At 30.3% G+C, this 24500-nt stretch overlaps 3 long non-coding RNA genes across 6 annotated transcripts; 2 read left to right on the top strand and 1 right to left on the bottom strand.

The window, feature by feature from the left end:
• Positions 1–1431: 1431 nt before the first annotated feature.
• LOC115874763 lies at positions 1432–3984 on the top strand. Of its 3 annotated transcripts, none has more exons than XR_004048893.1 (5): positions 1432–1576; positions 1659–1773; positions 1836–1946; positions 3017–3100; positions 3916–3984. It is a non-coding gene; the product is annotated as an uncharacterized LOC115874763 (long non-coding RNA). The 3 variants fall into 3 exon arrangements; XR_004048892.1 differs by having other exon boundaries at positions 1647–1773; positions 1836–1933; XR_004048891.1 differs by having other exon boundaries at positions 1647–1773.
• A 2469-nt stretch (positions 3985–6453) lies between these two features.
• On the bottom strand, positions 6454–6621 carry LOC115874765. Its single transcript, XR_004048895.1, has 2 exons — positions 6560–6621; positions 6454–6504 (listed from the first exon to the last, which is right to left on the bottom strand). It is a non-coding gene; the product is annotated as an uncharacterized LOC115874765 (long non-coding RNA).
• Positions 6622–15702: 9081 nt separating this feature from the next.
• LOC115874766 lies at positions 15703–16435 on the top strand. 2 transcript variants are annotated; one of them, XR_004048897.1, is made up of 3 exons: positions 15703–15735; positions 15785–16041; positions 16096–16435. It is a non-coding gene; the product is annotated as an uncharacterized LOC115874766 (long non-coding RNA). The 2 variants fall into 2 exon arrangements; XR_004048896.1 differs by lacking the exon at positions 15703–15735 and having other exon boundaries at positions 15742–16041.
• Positions 16436–24500: the final 8065 nt, after the last annotated feature.

The raw sequence follows: 24500 nt of genomic DNA, 5'->3' as shown, positions 1-24500 counted from the left end.
TGACGTATTCATTCAACTTTTGTTCAACGGAGCATTGTTGCGAGTTTTCTGCGACCGTTGGAAGTGTTTGTGGATTTCGGACAACTTTCGAATAATTATTAGAATTTATTGCAAAGAAAACTATTTAAAGTAGTTTTTTTAACTATCTACAATGGTTCGCCAGTGCATAGTTTGTTAAAGGTGGACTATTCTAACTCCTGGTTGATATTTGGACGGTAAGTGTTATTACATTTTTTTACCTTTAGCAATGCCTTTACAGTAGCGTATCTAAGTACTTTTAGTTATAAGTAGATTATTACAAAAATACGTATATCTTCTTATTTGCTGGCGTTTTTGATTGTGAAATTATACTTATCCTCAGTTAGACCTCAGGCAAAATCTTGGCAAAACCGATCTACATTTAAGTCAATTATTTTAAGTATTTATCCATTTCGCTGTTACAGTTGGTGGTAAAAAATGCTCAGGGGTAATACTGACTGTTCTCAACTTAACATTTAAAAACCTTTTTTATATTATATATCTAAGTACCAACTAACATTCGAAACCGCTACAAATATCTTAAAAAATTGTGTATGTTATGGCTTAATATCTGCTGGAAATAAAACAGCTGTTGCTGTTATAGGTAGTTAATACCTGAAATTTGAACACGATTTGAACATCAAAATTATTCAGTTATATTCTATATTAACTATGTGTACCTATATGTATGCTAAATTAGTATGACAAAGTTAGCTAATGTTCAATTAAAGACATTTAATTTTTATAATTACTTCAGACTTTGGCTAGATAATTTCCACATTTCTCCCCCAATGTTGAAAGAAAAACTGTTTTTGCAATCTAAATATTAATATTATTGAACTCTAGTTAACATTAGCAGGTTTTAGATATTAGCCGGTGCTTACATATGATTGATCTATTATTTATTTATTATAAAAAATTCTATAAGTAATTACATAATAGGTAGGGTTTAGATATAGGTATTAAAATTCAAATTAAAAAAGTTAATAAAATAAATAAAATTATAATGATGCTTCAGTACTTAAAAAATATGCACTGTTTTGAATGATAATGATAAGCCTTACTTATGATAATTCTTTACTCTTTCATTTATGATATTTTTTTTTTATTTTTGGAACCCTTTACACTTTTACCCACACTTACCTATACACCCACACACACACAATTCACAGACGAGTACATATCTCATCTGGTGTTTTAAATAGAGGAAAATAAACCTTGGAAAATTTTTCCTTTAGGTTAATTTTTCCTTTTTTTTTACCGCATATTTTTATTATTTTACATATATTATTAAATAGATTTATAATACTTAATATGTATGTGTTGCATATGTAACCAATAGTACTTTTGTAGCGTTCCTATAAATACTGAGCTTAGACAATGATCGATTTCACTCTTTGAATTTGAAAAAATCAAACTAACGTGTGTCCAAATTTGTTCTGATGATTTTGATAAGAGCAATATTATGATCGCCGAATTAACTGGATCGAAGGCAAATAAGACCAAATTCTGAGCCTCAAATAGATAGTACCATTTTTGCTGGGGCTTTATCATACAGGTAAAAAGCAGTCAAATACATTTTAACAGTTAATAAATAAGTATTGTACTAATATTAGTATTTACTCTAGGTTTTCTTCTAGTTTGTACCGCCACCCAAAAAATGTTTTAGATAAATGAACCTCCAGACCAGTTGAGGGACTAGAGAAGGTCCCTACCTAGTCCCGCGATTGGCAGTTTGGCTGGCCCCTCAAATTTGTAAGAACATTGATACATTTTATACATGTATTTTAATATTGATAATTAATTAAAATTCACAGGATTTTGCCTAAAATCATACAAGATAAACTAGCCCTTCTCAAGAAGCCCTTCCTCAAAACAACAGAAACGGCATTGAAAAAGAAGTTGGAATTAACCAGTATGTGCTCTTTGTAAAGGTGTATTCTGGATGTTTGACTGACAAGGCTTAAAAGCTCTTGTATTTTTAACAGAATGGGGAATATAGCTGTATTCATAACAAAGTAATATATATATAATAATATAATAATAATATAAAATGCTAAAAGTTTATCTGTGTCGTCTCTACTGAAGTAACGACTTGCTCTAGAAAGTTGCTTTTTTTACTAAAAGATAAAGCTATGGTGGCTCTTCTAAAAACTGTCATCGCCGGATGATATTTTGTTTTCATTTAATTAAAAATAATAATTTTTTTTTCCTGATGTCGTGGCGGGACGCGCCAGGCTTCAACTAGTATGTAATATATTTTAAATGAAATACTCTCATTATAACTATTATTGTCAAGTAGTGTACTGTGCCTTATTGAATACAGGTGGCGGCCTGTACACCCTCTTGCGAAGTATTTACTTTTTTTAACATACAGGGTGTCACAATAGTAAGTTTAATTTTGACATATCCAGGTATTTCTTTTAAAAAAATAGAGACGCGAAATTTCGGAGACACAATTTTTGCGGTAAAAAATCTAAATACATTCTTAATCATACTTTTGACGTAACTATAGTAGACGGGATACTTTGACACATTGAGCTTTTTCAAAATAACATTTTTTTCTGCTTTTGTTTGCCGTCTTAATTATTTAAAAATTGACATCTCTATCTTTCTTGCAGAAAAGGGGACAATTTGTTTATGTCATTAGCTTGTAGAGACTTGTTGCTTCTCATTGTCAAGCTTTATCGGTCGAATATCCAGAAACCCTGTATAATTAACATAGCTATCTTTTATTTTATATGTTTTGTCAAGGATATGTTATTTGGAATTATCTTTCACATTATAAGATCATAAACTACATAATTTTTGCCATAGTGTTGGTTTTTGTTTACATATATTTTCTATGAGTGAGCTTTTGTTTTGCACTAGAAAACATTCTCGCTTAATGATAAATTTAATACTATAGAAGGAAATTATTAGTATTTAGGAAAAAATTAAAAACGAAAATAGGTTTTATTGAAAAATTAATTATTAATGTTTTTTTGTTTGTTTACAGCATAGTAAGACAATCCTCATCTTCTGATCTCTCAATAGTTGGATATTTATTATCTCAAGAAAGTCGTCAAAGTATCAGAAAAAGGTAAAAATTACCTCTACATTATATACAAGGTGGTGCCTCTCCTACGACGCGGAGGCTCCAAAGAGAACGGTGGTTTTTATCGTTAATGTAATTTTGGGAGCATATGTAGGATAATGGAAAGCATTTTATAGAAATATCAAGAGTTCTGCGGGGTGTCCCCAAAAAAAGTTATGCATCAAAGTTTTTTTTTGTAATGGAACACCTATATATTAATTGATTTTCGGATTCTAGGAAAGAAATAAAGGTGAGTTTCATTAAAGAAGCATATGTCTAAAATGTAAGGCTTGTCATATTTCACATTTGGTGAAAATAATGAATAAACTTTAAATTTCAATAACAGCTACCTAGATGGAAATTTACTCATTGTATATTTAACCAAATTAAAATTTGACCTTAAGCATTCTATTAATTGATGAATGCACACTGCAATTAAAAGATCGGAATAGTATTCTGGGTGTTCAAATAAAAGGAAACTTGCTGTGTTCATTTCAAATAAAAGGGACTAAAATTACATTTTAGTCCAATAATGAAATTCACCTTTATTTTTCTCATAGAATCCGAAAATCAAATAATATATAGGGTGTCCCATTCCAAAAAACAAAACTTTGTTGTGTAACTTTTTTGGCGACACCCTGTAGAACTCCATATTTAAAAAAAACACATATTTTATCACATTTATATGTTTAAATGCTCTAAATTAACCTACATATACTCCCAAAATTTAATTTCAATACAAACTCTTTCTCCTTGGTAGCATTTAAGAGGCGCCACCCTGTATCTTAAGTAAAATTGTGCATAAGTTATTTTAATTTCAGAAAGAAGTATGTTAATGAGGCATTATAATGATATTATGTAGAAATTTAAGTCTTGTAAAAATTTGGAAACAAAGAAAATGAAAAATACATACTTTACAAATAGGTCTTAGAAGATTGAAAAATAAAATAATATCAATGCATCAGTTAATTGATTACTTAAAAGAAAAATTTTGATAAGTGAATAACTGAATTGACCATTCAGGGTATGAATATAGGTATGCAGGGGTGACATTTTTAAAAAAACATAATGGTTATAAGTCAAAGGTTATATATGAGGATCCAAAAATATATAAAAATCAAGTAAAAAATCAATAAAAGCAATTTCTAATAATTGAAGCTGTATCTCTTACTGTTTCTGAGATCCCAGTGCTTGTAATTATTATCTTGGACACACTATTTTATGTATATATTTGAGTGGCGGGCGGAGGGGAACTATAATAATGTAAAGTTATCAGCCATTTAATAATTTAGTCCTACAGCCATTATGTCAAAATCTGTCCCCAAGATTCATTAACAAGTTTTAAATTTAGTTCTGGTCTAATTTTGTGAAAATCCATATGACAGTGGCATAAATACGATTAATGGAAGGTTCTAATTTCCATGACAAGGCCAGATCTAAATTTTAAAACCCTTTAGTGAATTTGGATGTGTCTAATAATAATATTATAGAGATATAACATTAATAGAGATAATATATGTTTTTTTAGGCTTCCTTAGCTGAACCAGTACAAAGTATTTTTGAAAGAATGTTAAAAGGACCTGTGCCACACAAAAATCCAATCTTCTGCTACTATCCTTTGCTTTAACATTGTCATTTTATTCGCCGAAAACATAGAATTTTATAAGGGATACATAAACTGGCCCAGAGTTTTTTTAGGAGGCCTCTAAATTCCATTTAGTTTTCAACAATATTTTTGATATTTTTAACTCTCAGAATGGATTTACAAAATATTCATATAAAATAATTACCAAAATTATAAGAACAACATACTTTTTAATAATTTTGAAATAATTAAATTGTATATTATTGGACTTACTTTAAAAGAAAGGTCAACCATAGTTACAAAGAAAAACGGGATTTTTGGGCTTTCTAATTTGTATGGAAAGCTTACAACGTATGTATAAATACTATGTAAAAGAAAATCAATTATTAAAATATATTTTGACTAACTGGTGGAGGTCCACGTATACAAAAAGCAAAAACGGAAGATAATAATATATTCAATCAATGTAAAAATGAGAGAAGAGCATTGTGGGATTAAAAACATGATGGTGATAGATTGTCTAGAAAACTAATAGAATTACTGGTATTTGTAAGTACTAACCTTTCATTGTGTTTTGAATTTTTATTACTTTTTAAGAGAATTCAATATATTTAGATATTTTTTCAGTCTCAAAACAAACTGATGGTTACAAAGAAACAGAAGAAAAGGGAAGATATTAATTTACTAGACAAAAGGCTGTTCTTTTTGTAATATGGAGATGGGCAAAATTCAAAGTAGTAGTATTCAAAACAGAGAAGAACATAAGCTAAAGAAAAAAAGGGTTGTTAGACATTGAAATAAAAAAAGAACAGTAAAATTCTCAAAGAGAACTTATTTAATAATTTTAATTAGTGTTTATATTGTAATGTAAAAAATGTAATGTATGTTATTTCTGTAATCCCAGGAAACCCAAATATACTATAAAATTGTTGTTGATTTAAGGCAGTTATACTGTTGTTTCTGGAAATAGTAAAGAACAATGGTTCAAAGTATAAATATAATTAATTTATCCTACATTAGATTTACTAGCATTCCAACTTACCTCTCATTTTGATATTCTAGATTTTGTTCAATTAAACCGAGGATATATATTACAGTGTCGTTTAAAAGTCTCTGTCCTAAAAACTTAAGGAGGTTCATTTCTTGGCAATATGATTTTTCCTTACATCCACTCTTGAGGAAATCCATTTTCAATGAATATACCTACTGATCGACGTCTAGGATATCAAAAGTAATCATCGAACTTACGTAGAGGTATCATAATACACTTTTAGCTTTTCTCAAAGGAATAACAATAATTCTTCCTCGTTAAAACAATTTTTGTGTCTAAGATAGGTTCAAAGTGACCACTAGCCTGGAAATTTGACCGCTTAATTTAAATATAAATTCAAGTTAGATTAAAGCATAGTGCAAAGAAAATAAGCTAAACCATAATGTTAAGTTTTGCTTAAAAACTCTTGGTGCAAACGCCCTACATTGTATATTATCGATATTACTACGTATATTACAAATTAAAATTTAAATTAAAATACACAAAATAACTATTTTAAAATTTTTGATAAAAAAACACCACACCACCGTCACGCCACTGATGGAGTGAAATGACAGAAAGACAAACGAAACTCAACCGTGTTGTCATATTTATGTACCCATCTCTTTTTAACTCTCATAAAAGTGCCAAACCATGTATGATTCTAAAAAATTGAGTTTTATGAATGGAGTGTTCTGTCTACCTATATTTAGATGTCTTTGCTTTTAAACCATCTCATTTTTGCTCATATTTTTATAATTACTTATTATGCCTAATACATGCCCGTGCTGTTTCCTGAAGAATGAATTTTTGTAAGCTACGATCTTGCAATTAAAACAATATCACATACCTGGAACCTGAAAGGACATCATGTGGGAAAAATAATTAAGAACATTTTTTTCCGCCAAATCACGTATTAATTTATTTTCAGGGAATTTGTGGATAGCTTAATATTTTCTAAAATTGTTAATCGTTTTACAGCTTTTGTTTTGAATACATATTATCTAGATACACACCTGAGATTTCAACCCATGTAGACCGTATTCTTATATAAAAAACACATTATCAAAGGTAATCGTGTTGCTATCACTTTAGATTTGTTTATGCTTTATTTGTAAATTATTATCCGGATTATTTTATATCAGGTTCTATTACATTATATCATAACATTATTCGTCAATGTTCATAAAATTATAATTCTTAAACTTTTTTCGAGGTTAATCTTGTCAAATTCAAAACAAAAACAAGATTGAAAAGTATGCGACGTTGACAGATTTAGTACGGTAGCCAGGACAAAATTTCCTGAAACAGAATTTTAGGACTACGAACATGCCCAGTGACGTTCGGTTGGTAAGGAAATACCCCGTGTGGACGAATACTGCGCCACCTCGGACAGATGTGGTTCTCCGCGGTATTCGTCCTGCGGGTATTTGTCCTACCAACCGAATGTCACTTCGGGCGTAAATTCGTAGTCCTAAAAATTCTGTTTCAGGAATTTTGTCCTGGCTAACATTACTAAATCTGTCAACGTCAAAACTTTTCAATATTGTTTTGTTTTGAAATTTGACAAGATTAACCTCTAGAAAAAAGTTTTAAAATTATAATTTTTATGAACATTGACGAATAATGTTATGAATAATGTAATAGAACCCGATATAAAATAAGCGGGAAATATTTTACAAATAAAAGCATAAACAAATGAAAGTGATAGCAAAATCACGATTACCTTTTGATAATGTCATTTTTTATATAAGAATACGTCTACATGGGTTTCGAAATCTCAGGGTGTATCTAGATAATATGTATTCAGGCAAAAGCTGTGAAACGATTCTTCAACAATGTTTAGAAAATATTAAGCTATCCACAAATTCTGAAAATACCAAGCTGTGATACTACGGAAAAAAATCGTTCTTAATTATCTTTTCCCACATGATGTCCCTTTCTGTGGTTCCAGGTATGTGATATTGTTTTAATTACAAGATCGTAACTTACAAAAATTCATTCTTCAGGAAACAGCACGGGCATGTGATTAGGCATAATAAGTATTATAAAAATATGAGCAAAAATGAGATGGTTTAAAAAAGAGTGAAAATTTTAAGGTTAAGAAATCTCCACGGAAACTCAAAGGGAAAACTGATTAAAACTGATAAATAAGTACCGTTAAACTGGAAAAGCAAACTAGTAAGTATTTTATTATGAATCTATTCACTATAACATTGTGGTATTTTTACGAAATGTATTTCTTTTGAATTACAGCTATGCATAATACAAAAGACAATTTATCATCTTTAAAAACCATAAGGCATATGATATATGAGATAGGTAAGGTATGTACCATGTGGTAGGTACAATATGATCGAAAAAAAACGGCGTCAGTGATGGCTATGAAATGAAGATCGGTGTCTTTTATATGTAAAATTATATAGGGAATGTCAAGGATCGTCATTTCAAGCCAACTGGACGCCGTTTTTCGATTATATGGAGACATAAGTGTCAGCCTTCCTAGACCACAGACCTTTATATTATACTTCTAGTTAATAAGGACATATCGGCGAAGCCTTAGGTTGGTGTTTCTGGCGCATGTAGGTGTGAATCGCTATGGTGATCTGGTCGGAGATAGAAAAATATAAAATATTTATTACATAACCACACTTAATCTGATGATTTCCTATGCATTCAATACCAAGTTCAATACATCTGATTGTAATAAGCATATTGGCTATACTCTTTCATATACATGAAAATCATTATCAATCGTAGGTATCACATAGCACATTTAAGAGGACTGATCCTATAAAGGCATTTATTTTTGTTTTCTATTTATAACCTCGTTAACTCATTTATTTTGTAGATTTATTGAATATTAAGCTCTAGGATAAAAAAACCTGCTTAGACAGAACATGGGTATTTTTGAATACTTTATTTAGAAGATCTCACGTCAGGACAATGATATAAGATTACAGAAAAATATCTGACGTAGGACAAATGTATAAAGACTTCAGGATACCCTTCGGGAACAATTTAGAATGATGCAGCGTAAACTACAGTAAAGTCTGAACATTAAAGCATAAAGGTAAATCAATTATCCATACATGTGTGCAGCAAAGTCGTAATATAATAAATTTATTGTTTTCAGAAACAAAATCCACAACTTATTCTGCCAAATACAAATAGTACACATCTTATTTTACTAAGCGTGTTGGACCGTGACTCTTCATACACACAAAATCGGCACCCAAGGCCTGAAATGCCAACTCTAGTATACCTATTCTATGTAATAAATATTTTTTAAGTATATTTTATTTGTATTATTATCTTTCTAGATTAAAAATATTTTTAATCAATCTGAGAATCAATATGAATTTATTTTTAAAAAGAACGAGTATACCTAAAAGCAAAAAAATGATTTAATTTAGTATGTCAAAATAATAAGTTAAGGTATTTTAGAAAACCTGTATTTTAAATTGCAAAGCTGATAGAATTTCAAATATTTTTCAAACTAAAAAATGTATCGATCTGAATTAATTTTCAAATATAACCAGAAAAAAATATCTATCTTAAAGTTGTAGAAGCTGTGGTTGCAATACTCTGTATTGCTAAAAACATTTTATTTATTAAAATTACAAAAATTACGGTATAAAGGTTATAAAAAAGTACTTTATAAAAAAAGATCTCCAAATTGTCAAAAAGAAAATAATAAAAGGGAAAATTCTGAAATTTACAGAAATTTCTTTTCACTTTATTCCAATTATGTTAATGAGAGTGAAAGTAAGAGACTATGGAGAGCTTATTCGTAGTAAAAAGTAACTAGTTAATTAGTTATTCTGTGTATAGCAAAGAGACTACCTGTAACGACCCCTAAAAGTAGTTAATAATAATTTAACATTAATAATTAGGTATTTCTTGCCTGAGTGCCTTGAAACAAAACCAGTAAAATAATAAGAACAAAATATGTGAGCAAAGGAATTCATAAAAAACCGTAATATGTAAAGTTGATTAAAACAAATTACATATAAATATATATATAAATACTGTAAAATCAAAAAAAAACAGCTGGAAGAGCAGCAATTTTTTCAATTGTATAGTACTGTATGATCGAAAAAAACGGCGTCCAGTTAGCTTGTTAATGATTATCGATGACATTCCCATATAATTCTAAATATAAAAATGACAGCAATCATTATTTCATAGCCGACCACTGTGACCATTGTGTATTATTCTTATTACTAATACTGCACCCAATCACTTTTTGACAATAATCTATAAAAAATAAAAGGTAAACAATTTTTCATATTATAAAATAATTTATTTCATTTACAGGCCATAGGCACAAACCGTCATTTTAACTCGAATAGGACATGCTATTTTTTCAAACGTCACAAATATTTTTTTAAACAATTTCAAACTTTGCAAATAATATAACAAGATTTAAAAGTAATACCTTGTAACTAATTATACCGTATGATCGAATAAAAACGGCGTCAGCGATGGCTATGAAATGACAATCGATGACATTTCCCATATAAATTTACATATAAAATGACAGCGATCTTCATTTCATAGCCATCGCTGAGGCCGTTTTTATTCGATCATACGGTACTTATATCGAGAAACTATGGTTACACCTGCCGTTGAATTTGACACTTTATATCAGTTTAATAATATATTTTCGTACTTTTTGTGCTTATGCGTAAAAAGTGCTTTATTTTTATGCCTAGGCATTAAAATTACTTTTATTTTATCAATCACGTCGCCAAAATTAATACTTTTGTTGCGTTTTGAAAAAAAATCATTTATTTGTAAGTTTTATAACATATCTAATTAAATTGGGCCGAAAGGAGTCAGTTCTGAACACACATCCGTGGTTCTGAATCATTCTTCTTAATTTATTTTAAAAAGAACATAAATACCTAAAAACAAAAAAATTAAAGTTAGTAGATATGTCAAAATAATAAGTAAATTAGATATTTTTAGAAAACCTGTATATTTATTTAATTGGAAAACTGATGAAATTTCATATCTTTCAAATTAGAAATTGTATCCTAATTAATTTTTACTCTAATTGAATTAAAAACGAATATTACAAAAATTAAGTTATAAAGTGAGTTTAGTTATATTAAAAGTTCACCATATTGTCAAGAAAAAAAATTGGCTGCTTTTAAATTTAAAAAATTATGTGCAAGTTAGGTTAAACTACAAGTTAAACAATATAGATAATCAAAAAGTTTTTTGATAAAATTTGCTTTTTATGATGTCAGATCATTTCTATGAAAAATACACTAGATAGAATACATTAGATTTTTATTAAAGACGCTGATGGGTAACTAAAACATTGACTTGACGAATATTAAAATGGACAAGGACTAATAAACCTTGTCCATTTTAATATAAGAGGTCACGACATATTCCCCTTGGAATCTTGTGAGAAGGTGTAAGGGGTGTATAATAAATTAATCCCTTGTTTTATAATAAAAACCATAAAACATTTATTTGTGAGTTAAATAAACGCCTGCCCTCATGCCTGTCATAGGCAACCAAAAATACATATAAAAAAATCTTGTAACTTTAGATGAACTTTAGTAATTATGTCAGTAAACTCTTAATTGGGCCTCTAGTCTATTATATTTAATGTACAAATATATTATTAGGAAATTTTAATCATAGATTAAATATTTTAATCTAAGCATTAAGTAATAAAACTATTTGTGCCCATTTATCATAAGAGGTCAAGAAATATACCTTGGTAGTACACAAACAGTGTAAGGGGTGTAAATAAAATGTATAATCATTGATTTTTTATAATATAAACTATAAAACATTTATTTCTTATTTGTGAGAATAAAAAAACAAACAATGCATAATATAAACTATTTTAGAAATTAGGTATAGGCAACCAAACACACAAGAAAATAATTTAGATAAAACCTTGTAATTATTTATTAAATATGTCAATAAAGTCTTAAGTAAGTCTCTAGTCTATTTTTATTTTATATTTACATAATATAAATACCTTACACTCTTTTTCCGATACAGAAAATTTTGTTAATTGCTTCTTGAAAATGCGACAACCTGACAACGCTGTTTTTAACGTTCGGGACGCGTTCGGGTGGACGACTCTACCCGAACAACTGGTAGGACAGATGCTCATTAGGACAGATGTGGTTCTCCCGATTGGACGGTTCAATGACGGTTGGTTGCGTATTTTAATGTATCCTGTGTTTATCCAAGACCAAATTAAGATTAGTTTGTAATTAGTTTGTGATTTATATTAAGATCTTCCTTATAATATTTGTTATGTCTTAATCTTAATACTATATTATGCTTTGTCTGGAAAATAAATGTTAAAATATCTTAATTTTGCATATCCTATTCCATCCTTCCATTATCAAACAATATATTATAATATATTATTTATATTATAATATATTGTTTGATAATGGACATAGTTACATACAAAGCAAGTTAAATAAAAGCTTATAAAAATAGCCTCCAATGAAGAAACTAAATAAAAAAATGGTCACTTGGCATTAGCAAGCCTCCAAATAAGTAGTCTTCATCGTTTTGAAAAGCTCTAGAGTGTGAATATACTTTTGAATTGAACATTAATTTTGAATTGAATTGAAAATTAAACAGACTATATTTTGAATTATTTCCATAATTATTTGTGCAACCAGCAGCCGCACATCCCGGAAAACCTTTTCCCATTCCATCAATAAAAATAAAATTGAAATAAAAGCACAAATACCTATGGTTAAATATAAGAAAAAAAAATCGAATTAAAATCTTCCGTAATACGGCCCTACGCGCCACAGGTGGAGGCTATGCATCACACTATGCATCGACTGAATGAGGCTGACTGTCGGTCGCTTAATTCAGTTAGCGCATCGTCGGAGTGGGACGTTTTAAATTCGAGCGTGGGAAAAATTGGCGAGTGTAATTAATACATTATAAGTAAGATGTTACTTAATTTTGCATATCCTATTCCATCCTTCCATTAGGAAAAATATGGTTTATAAATCATATATGCTAAGAAAATCACATAAATTAGGTGTAAGAATAGAGAAATCTTAAGGTAGCAGAAAAATTAATGCAATATATGTACCGTATGATCGAATAAAAACGGCGTCCAGTTGGCTTGGAAATGACGATCGATGACATTTCCCATATAAATTTACATATGAAATGACAGCGATCTTCATTTCATAGCCATCGCTGACGCCGTTTTTATTCGATCATACGGTAAGAAGCAGAATTAAACAAGGTAACAGTTAATGTTGCTGAAGCTGATTCTACAATTTTAATTACGGAGGCTAAAAGACCTTTTAAGGCCTCCGTAGTTTTGATGGAATGTTAAAAAAAAACTATTATGAACATGACATGGAGCTACATCATTTAAAAATTAAAAAAAAAGAAAAAACTTGGACACATCCCTTTTAATTTCCCGAATTTTTAATAAAGCACTTTTTAAACATAGTATAACAATCTAGAGCAATTAGATTAATTATGGGAATCTAGAATTTTATTTCTTTTTAATTTTATTGACTATGAAAATACATAATAAGCGTGTTCACGTGTTGTGCGAAATATTAAAATAATAATATAAATAATATACCGGCGTACTATGATTGAAAAAAAATAGCGTCAGCGATGACTATGAAATGAAGATCGCTGTCATTTTATATGGTAAATGTCCCCAATCGTCATTTCCCAGCCAACTGGACGCCGTTTTTTCGATCATACGGTATATATTGACAAAAAAAAACACTGAAAAGCACATATTTGTTTTCTACTGAAAATAATTCCAAAATAACTTGCAATCTGGCAACATCGAAGATGTGCGCATGCGTAGTGTCAGGGTGCAGCCACACTATCCTAAAAACGGCGTATCGGCGTAACCGCGTAACGACCTTGAATCGATTTCCAGAAATTCTATTGGCTGAAATTTTTGACAGATGAATTTGACAGATAAAATTTCTGACAGATGAATGTTTCAGGGTGCAGCCACACTATCCTAAAAACGGCGTATGTAGCGCGGTGTAACGACTTTGAATCGATTTCCAGTTATTCTATTGGCTGAAATTTTTGACAGATGAATTTGACAGATAAAATTTCTGACAGATGAATGTTTCAGCCAATAGAATTACTGGAAATATATTCAAGGTCATTACGCCGTTACGCCGATACGCCGTTTTTAGGATAGTGTGGCTGCACCCTCAGCCAATAGAATTACTGGAAATCTATTCAAGGTCATTACGCCGTTACGCCGATACGCCGTTTTTAGGATAGTGTGGCTGCACCCTCAGTGACTATATGCAGCAAAAACTCGTTTCAAGATCAGCCACCGGATCCACACCATTACCGAATTCCTTATTTATTTTATTTTATTTTATTTGGCTGTATGAACCCACCTTTACTTCTCAAACCCAAACTAACCCAAACTTAAACCCACGTACATATTTTTAGACGAACGGTGATACGCGATGCGTGGATTTGAAATGCAGGTTGCTAGGAGCAGAGGCACAGAATTATACATCACTTGAAATGCTGTTCAAGCCACAGAATATACTAAGGAAAAAGAAGCCCAAGTTCCTTGTAATAAATCGGTTCCATTTTCGTAACGCCATCTCTCGACATAGCTGACATTATAGGTTAGCCAAAGGGGTGCGGGGCCGGGGGGAATTGTAAAATACACTTTTTTATTTTAATTATTTTTATTCGCTATTTGCAATTTTATTTTTTTAAAACATATTATGTGAAACAATCACATAATATGTCTTAAAAATAAAATTACAAATGGAAACAAAAGGAATTAAATAATCTGAAAATCTACAAAGTTTATTGATAAAAAAGTTAGGCTATGCAAATTGATAAGTATATTAAGTATAACCTCTTTGGTATAACATTGTTAAACAAACATTAACAAATCATAACATATCAGATCATAGAACTAAAAAAAGTACTATTACATAAAAACAGGTGATACAATACTTCAAAATTAATTTTAACATAATATCCAAACCAAACATAATATCAAAACCGAAAAATCAAACTGCAAACACAACCACACTTATCACAACAGAAATTAACACACACTCCCGCGGCAAATGTCCAAGAAAGACTGATCATTCATTCTGATTGGTCCTGTCCGGTCGTAGCTCACGTCGTATTGTCGGTAAGCAAAATCCCTGTACAAAAATTTTGACGATCAGCGCCATCATCCGTCATAATTGGGAAACTTTTGCTGGAACCATTTTTAATATTTCACTTACATGGCCCTGGTTCAAGCCGCACGGATGTCAAACGTAAGTTGTGACGTAAGTTTGATATCCGTGCGGTGAGTAGGAGGGGGGCTAATCACTGCGACCTTAGAGATCTATTGTGTCCCGATGTCAAACGTGACGTCACGCAATTAGTTCCCATTTAACCAATGCTATTCAAAGCTCTTTGTAGCTTCTGTATTGCTGTCCTCTATTTGCGAATTTCAAGTTCCAGAGCTTTACGCGCTGGGCTGCTCAGAACGGTTCTGAAAGGAGCTGTGCGAGATAGCCTGGTGCCTCCATATGGCGCGGAACCAGTTCTGAACTTTATGAATGGAGGGAGAGTATCGCGAACTAAATTGAATAGAGGGAGAGTATCGCGTTCTTAAACAGTTCAGAGCTTAGGTTCAGAGCTGCTCAACTGCGTGAAAGGAGGATAGCATATGGTGTATAATTCTGTGAGGGTGCATCGACATTATCCTAAAAAAAGCGGATCGGCGGCGGCAGGATACATTAAAATACGCAACCAACCGTCATTGAACCGTCCAATCAGATCAAAGGAGTAATCGTCGTAGATCGTGCGTTATCAATAATGTTCGGTGCCTGGAGAAAATTGACAATTGACAAGAGAATTGTTTATTATATTTGACTTTTTAGTTCGTTTAATTTAATAATTACTAAAACCAGTAGTTCGAAAGATATATTTAAAAATAAAAGATAAAAATCCAAAAAATTAATTATCTATTAACGTGGATTTGGACGATAATAGGTAAGAACACTAAATTTATTTCTATATTCGATATAAACTTGTTTATTAGGTTTTTAGTTTGTGATGTTTCATGTGATGATCATTTTCATGTTCATCGTCTTTGAATTGACATGAGGATATCTATGGAAAAGTAACTAATCTGAAAGTAAGCCAACATATCGTTTGTCCTTTGTGTGCTAAAGAAAAGATTTTCTTTTCGCATCATGAGGAAGTATTACATCAATTAAAAAATGTTAGGAAGTTGATTACTTGTCATGGAAAAGTATACCAATGGAAATTATTTGTTAAAGAAGTATAATTCTAAGGGTAAATTTTATTATAATTAGTAACCTGTCTATTTTTTATACGTAGATGTTTCAGGTTTTAAGAATAAATTGGTTGAACCCAAAATCTGGAGGAAGTACCTATATCCATACACAGAATATGCCCATTAAAAATACTAGTCCAAATTTGCTTTAATGGTAGACAATTATTCAATACAAATTAACTTTTTAAGTGACTGAAATATTAAATAGTTTAGAATATGGTATAACAATGTAAAAAAATATTATTTTCAGGAACGATTAGGGCCCGATATATTTGAAACTCATGTTGGACATAGTATTGAGTTGGGTAGAATATTATTCTACGTTAAGTGAGGGTATCAGATACCTATTATTGTACTGTATTTTAATATATACATTAGAATTGTTGGTTTTTTCATATTTGTTTTATTTATTATTTTACTTACAAGTTATATAAAGTTAACACTAAAATCTACTTTTTGACTTATATAAGTTAGTCTGTGGTTTAATGCGTGATTACATCCACATGATTTCAAGTTTTTAAAATATAAATATTATAACTGGCTTTAAAAACTCCATTAAACTGTTAAAAGTGTAATTTATTTCAAAATAAATATACATATATAGGTATATATTAATATCGAAAAACATTTTTATTTCCTTAACACCAATTTAATCATCACATACATATGTATAAACATTTATTTACGTTATTTCAAATGAAGACCACAGGAAAAACCAGCTTTGTTCATTTTAACTGGAGCCGAGAAAATGCAATTACGAGTGAACTACTCTGGTTTTTCTCCTGTAGGGCAAAATAACTAAGCTGTAATATCTCTGGGACTAAGCATATTATTATTGCTTTCTTTGATGGTGCCTCGAATAATGCTAACACTTGCCTATAAAATTGTCTCGCTATCAATTTCTATGAAAATGTAACATATTATCTGGTTTTTTCCATGTAGTCTTCAAATGATCTAAAAATTCAGCAGGAATGATCCATTATGCAGCAAACACACTGATGTTGAATCATGGGAAGCTTTTTTGTGGGCATTTCACAAATAAAATGAAATGTCTGATCAAAAACTGAAAATGCAAAACAGATAGTAAGCTTTATAAATACATACATATATATAAATAATCATACCTACATCTATTTATGTCGTACAATCCAACCGATATTTTAATATCCTAGCCCAAGTAAATAATCAAATGCACTTTTTATATCAAAAGCAGTAATGTTATCAAGGGTTCCAATTAATATCCAGGATTTAAAAAAACACGATCCTAATTCTTATTATTTTTCTAAATACGTATTGTCTGATAGGCAATTACAAAATATAAATCTGATGTAAATAGAAAAATAAAGTAAAAACTGTAAAAACAGGTAAAAACAACAACAAAAATTCTAACCAAAGATTTAACCGTCATACGACATGAGCATCACGTGATTGCACAATACCCAACGATAGGGTACGTACCTCTTTCATCTGATTGGACGGTTGGTTGCGTATTTTAATGTATCCTAAAGCCCCGTTCTCAGAACTGCGTCGTGTCGACAGCGACACAGTTTGACATTTCAAACAACCAATGAGAACTGTACTAAATTTAAAATTGACAGTTGTTTGAATTTTGTACAAATCTCATTGGTGCTTTTGAAGTGTCGCTGGCGACAGTCGCAGTTCTGAGAACGGGACTTAATGGTCCTGGCGGCGGCGTATCGGCGTAACGACCTTGAATCGATTTCCAGCAATTCTATTGGCTGAAAAATTCATCTGTCAGAAATTTTATCTGTCAAACTCACCTGGCAAAAATTTCAGCCAATAGAATTGCAGGGAATCGATTCAAGGTCGTTAAGCCAATACGCCGTTGCGCTGTTTTTAGGATAGTGTGGATACATCCTACGTACCAAAACTTGGTAAAAACACAAAATAGAAATCAATTGATGATTCTTGATTTCTATTTTGTGGTAAAAAGGTAAATAGAGAGATCACATGACCCCACATTTTTGCACCAAAAATGTACAATCCCACTTAAAAAAGTACAATTTCGACACCATTTATAGTACAAAAATTTTTGCCCTTGTAACAACGCTGTCTGTGATGTTCTGTGTTCTGTGTTTGTTGTTCTGTGGCAAATTCTGTGAGAAATAGATAGGAAATAGGTGAAAATCCTTTTAACGTTTATTTTCCATTTTGCCCAATAATTATTGCAATTTGCAATGCAGAGATAAAAATGTCTAGTTAATTCTGCAAGGTAGTCAACATGATTTCAACGGAGATGAGAATTTATTCATGGAAACTTGTATTTTGAAGAGCAATCCAGAGGAACAACCTTGTTTTTACTGATTTTTTTAGTTTTCACCTGCATAATAATTGCAATAGTAGTTTTTGGACATATTTACGTTACATTGTGTGATTTTAATTAATAAGTTCAAAAGTAATGTGCTTTTAGTTTAACGTTGCAGGTAAATTTTTTATATCATATTTGGAATACAAAATTTATGATAAAAGATTTTAGAAAATGACTACTGAAGTGTTGGGGCTGATCAGTCTCACAGTAAAATTGAACAAAAATGAACTTACTAAAATGATTAATATTCATACAGTCTGTAGGGTATGTGCTAATGAAAGTGATAAATTCGTTAGTATATATAGTGAGGACGGGGTAAATAATGACTTGGCTAATAAAATTAATCTTTATTTGCCAATAAAAGTAAATGATGGGGATAACTTGCCCCTTCAGTGTTGTTGGCAGTGTGCTTCAACAGTCTTAACATGGCATGAATTAGTACTTACAAGTACAGCAGCAGAAAAGAAATTTAGGTCTTACATACTTGTTAAAGAAGAACATTTACAGGAAATAAATGATTATAAGCCGCCTAAGAGTACACAATCACCCTCAGAAGAAGATGCTGTGTAAGTATAAATATCACTATAATACTATATTATCTGACAAATGAATCTGAAGCAGCAAAAGTAAAGCAAACAAAAATCAGAGTTTTTTTTTCAAGTTTAGTTATCTACTATAAATTTTATATACCTATATTAAATGTCTAAATTCTAGTTGGTTGATTCCAGCATATACAGGGTGTTTCAAAAAACATGTGCCATCTCTCGTGGGGAGACTCCTCATGTACAGGGTGGACCATTTTGGTTGTTTCTATAGGCTATCTAGGAAACCGTGAGAAATATTCAAATTTTGATACTGCAGTCTCATTTGCTTATGTTTGTTAAGCTCAATATAACATTCAAACATATATTTCTCAAAATTTTCAAATTTACTATTTTTTTAATATTTAAAATGCACACACTTCCATAGACAAACAAATAAAAAGAGACTGGCAAATTAAATGGCAAAGAGAGGGACAACGTTCCCGTAGCGCATCACAGAACGCAAAATTTCATTCTATTTATGTTGATCTGCGCATTGCGTCTATTGGGCCCACTATCTCAGTCTAATATAACAAGAGAGAAAAAAGCAGCCATATAAAACGTAATTTCTAAATAGAAATTAGAACAATCAATCTGTGGAACAATCGCCTTTCGTTTTCGTCATCATGACAACCAAGATGACAACATCATGACAATTTGTCATGTTTGTTAATATGTTGTTAATTTTTCTTTTGGTGATTTATCTTTTTTTCTAAACTCTCCATTTTATTGACTTATGAATATGGATAGGGAACAAATTCCTTTGTTCCATATAGGTACTTATATTTTGTTACTTATAATTTTAGGTTATACTATTTATTTGTTATTTTATTTGCTGCAGGAGCCAGTATCATCTATTTTTTATATGTATTGGTACCCCCTTTCTCTGATAGATATGTTAAAGACAACCTGTAAAATAAAAGTAAGTAGTTATATTTATCATCTTATTAAGAAAAAAGTAGAAGTAGTAGTGTCAAAAATATTTCGAACCTCTCTTAGCATAACAAATTAATACAATTAATTTTTTTCATTTTTGGGTAGATAGTTTATAGCTGGTTTATAGTAACCAGAAACTTTATTAATATACCTATTTTACTTTTGTTTTAGGATTAAAACTGGACTTGAAAATGGTCCAGGATCATGATTTTCGTAAAGTCTTCTTTGCTTGGATATTCACTTTGTTATTGCAATTAGGCAGTTTTTTCGGGCTTCGGTGAACTATCCTGACACACGATTTTTCTTAGAAAATGAAGTTTATGTTACTTTAAAATGAACTTCTTGGATTCTTTGGCTAAAATCTGATGCGGAAAAACACGTTTCATATAAAAAAAACATTCTTAAAAATGTTATTTTATTTTTATAGCAAATTCCTGGGCAAATTCCATAACCGATACTGAACACAAAACATCCCCCTTTAGAACTTCGTCTGTCATGTTAAGAAATGAAAGTAAATAATAAAGCACCTCTCGTGTTTGTTCGCACGCTAAAAATTTCAATTATTGCCTGTATATATTTTTTAAATTTACATTTTTTTAATTGTAAAGTAATATATTACATTTAAATGGAATATATTACATAACAATTATGTCAATTACAGGATTACAAGCTTGTTTTTTAACATTTTTTAAATAAAACGAATTATAAAATTTCAATATATGTATATTTGTCGTAGGTATGAAAAAAGTAAAATATAAAATGGACAAACGCTTACTTACATTGCAATAAAACTTCCACTTTTCGTTTTGCAATCTAAACGCAATTATTTCTATTTCACAAATAAAAATATCCGACAACACTAAAATCACTGAAACTTCCGCGGCTGACAACGAAAACTGAAAAATATAACGGCACTTTTTGTTTTGGACCTGCATATCAATATAACGCTGTACCATTATTGTATTATTTTGAAATAATATAAAATATCTAATTATAACTTGTAAATTTTAATAGTTTAACATGATTTTAACTATTTCTGACATTAACTAACTTTTTGTTATCAAGATGACATTTTAGACGGCAACTGACATATATGTCATAATATTTATATTTTAAATATGTAAATATAATTTAAATTAATATAATGCAACTTTATACTAAGAAAACATTTATACATTCACAAAATACAACAAAGTATAATAATATAGTTTGAAAACAATGAATATTGAGTTAAAATTAAAATAAAAATTAAAAAAGTTAAGCGCGACCCCTTGTGTCAAAATTAGATAATTAAATTTTCGCAGTTTTTTTCACCATTTGATGACCGGTGGCGCCTCTAGTGTTTGTTCGGGCGGTTGGTCTTTTACTCCCGCTTATGGCCATTAAAGAAAAAGTTCTAAAGGGGGATGTTTTGTGATACTGAAAGAATCGCGGACTTGTTTATATCCGTTTCTATGTTTACGCTGTCAGTAGTGAAGGTCGAGTTTAAACAAATATTGCGAATTGATACATGGTTGTCAGATCAGCTAGTAAATTATCCGGAGTTTCATGCATATTTTTTTAAGAAAAAAATGACGTCATAGGTTTTAATTTTTTTTTAATACGAATTAGATTACTTTAGTTTATCAAATTGACTAAATTACTGCCGCGTTGCGCCGAGACAATTGCTATAGTTATAGCTCTAACAATGAAAACACGCTGTAAGCTGTAATCCACAAAAGCAAAGAAAACACGCTGTAAGCGTGTTTTCATTTCTTTGGTTTGTGTTTGACTCAGGTTGACTTGGTTTGGTATTGGTTGGTTTGGTTTGGTTTTGTATTGGTTGGTTTTTTATTGGTTGGTTTTGTATTGGTTGGTTTTGTATTGGTTGGTTTTGTATGGATTGGTTAGGGTTTGGTCGGGTTGGTTTAGGTTGGTTTGGCTGTTTTTTTTTCCTTTTTATCTGTTTGGTTGATATTTTGGTTTAAACAAGCGTGTTTTGTTTGCTTTAGTTTTTTTTAGTTTTCCCATTCACACATTACCAACGCATTTTTATTATTAAAAATTGCTGTTTTTTTAAAATAAAAATAAAAAACAGAAAAAGAAAATTCAGTATAACTGGCAACATTGCTTTTCCGTTTGTCGCTGTCATGTTAAATCAAGTGTTAAAATTCTCTATAACGTCAAATATGTGTCAAAAACTACTAAAATTCAATTAGAATATTTTAAAATTCTGTGCATAATCTCCATTTATTTTTATTTAAAACTACTACTAAAAATGGTTACTTTTTGATAAAAAAAAGAAAAATGCAAAAATCGTGTGTCAGGATAGTTCACCGGACCCGTTTTTTCGAAAATGAAATGTTTAATGCCCTTTAAAAAAAATGGCCGATCGTTTCCTGCAACAGTCAGTTCTTCTGCATTTAAAATTGGTAGGTGGGTGGAATAAACACTGTTATTTTTTGTTATTATATTATAAAAAGTTTATTTATTTTTATGTATAAATAAATATGTTTATAAAACAGTACAATTTTTGCTTTTTTTATAATTTCCCTTATAATAGTAGTATTCTTTCGTTCTGAAAGAAACTGCAAATTTTCACTTAAACTGATTTATTCCCTACACCACGTTCCCTTTACATGGTATAGGGAATAAATCAGTTTAAGTGAAAATTTTCAGTTTCAGAATGAAAGAATACTACTAATAGTGGATAATTTAAATTTCCCGCCCGCCAGAATGTGCGTAATGTCTTACGATACGTTTTATACCTATCTCTTTCTTTTTCATATAAAGCACACATAATAAAGAAAGATAGCAATAAAGACGTACGTCCTGCCATTGTCCTGCTAATTGGTTTCAAAATTGTTATTCTGAGTGGCGCTACGGGAACGCGGTCCCACTCTTTACCATGGGATTTGTCAGTCTCTTTTTATTTGTTTGTCTATGCACACTTCAATCTGTTGAAATGAAATGTCACGCATCCATCAAAGGTATGCCCCGATCACCATGACAACCGTTTAGTTTTTTACTCGGCGCGGCCTACTACTAACTGGATATTTTAAGGAAAAATTGAATCTTGAGGTTAATAGTGAAAATAAATATATAGGGTAGCGCAATGCATTCGCCTCGGTTGATTATACGAAAACGGAAAGATGTAGAAACAAAATATTTTAGGGATATATGTGGGGAGACAACGTGCACAATTTAAAATTATTTTGAAATATACAGGGTCTCAGAACTAAGATCCATACCAAAGTTATATTTTTTCTTATGGAACACACGGTATTTTATATAATTTTTGGATTCTTGGGCGCAAAAAAAGGCGTTTATTATAAAGGTTAAATATGTTTAAAATCTTTAGTTTTTGAGATATTTAAAGATATTTAAATTTACATGCTACAATGGAATAGACTATTAACACCCTGTACATTACTTTTCATAATTAATTCTTATGCTGAGTTTAAAGGTAGAGAAATAAACTTTACTGAAAAATGGTATTGGTTCCTTAAATTTATACAGGGCTATCAAAAGTTGCTGATCTATTTTAAGGATATATTTTATATAAAAACTTTGTTATTTCAAATGTTTGGTTTTGTTTGGTTGCCTGTATTTTTTTAAATAAATCGAAGCAATTCAAATGCTCTTTCAAACTCTATTAGGGTTTCCTATATCTATATAGCTCAGATTTTGAATAAAAAGCGATTTTTAAATAAAATTGTAATCAAGATGGCTGGTGTCGCCATGGCAATTTTCTAGTGACAGTTAGTAACTATTTTCAAAGTCGACATTAGTTTATGGACATTATTATTTATAATTTATAACAGTTTACTTAAATTTACCTACAATAGTTAAATAAGTAAGTATTCATTATTTATCAAGAAAAATAAAGCAGTATCTGCTGGCGGAACGAATAGATTTGGTTTGGTTTGGTTTGTTGGATGTTACTAGTGATATTATTTTGTGAGAAAAAATTGCTTCTTGGCCTCAAGGGCTTATGCTCAAAGATATCCAAATAGGAATCTTCCTGAGTTTCTTTGAAAAACTTCTTGTCCTATTTCGCCAGGTAGTGTGGTTTATAAAAAACCTATTAGGCAGAAACCTGTCGTTGGAAGTGAAGAAAATGAATTTGCCGTAATTGGCTCTTTTATAGAAAATCCATGTATCTACAAGTCATCGTAAAACAATTCAAAGACTACTTCTTCGTTTTTCTTGATAAAATAATAAACACATATTTAATAAATTAATATTATTTATTAAACTATTGTAGGTAAATTAAATAAAAATAAACTGGTATAAATTTAAATAAGGCCATAAACTAATTTCGATTTTGAAAATAGCTACTAACTGTCACTAGAAATATGCCATGACAACACTAGCCATCTTGATTACAATTTTATTGAAAAATTGCTTTTTATTCAAAATCTGAGCCTGATAGGTATAGGAAACCCTAATATAGTTTGAAAGAGCATTTAAATCTGCTTCGACTTATTTAAAAAATACATAGTGTTGCATTTGAAATAACGAAGTTTTTATGTAAAATAAATATTTAAAATAGACTAGCAATTTTTGATACCCCTGTATACATTTAAGGAAGGAATAACATTTTTCTGTAAAGTTTATTTCTCTACCTTTA

Source organism: Sitophilus oryzae, unplaced genomic scaffold, assembly GCF_002938485.1.
Source record: "Sitophilus oryzae breed Bouriz unplaced genomic scaffold, Soryzae_2.0 scaffold_1297_pilon_pilon, whole genome shotgun sequence".
NCBI lineage: Eukaryota > Metazoa > Arthropoda > Insecta > Coleoptera > Curculionidae > Sitophilus > Sitophilus oryzae.
This window is presented reverse-complemented; position numbering and strand designations above follow the sequence as displayed.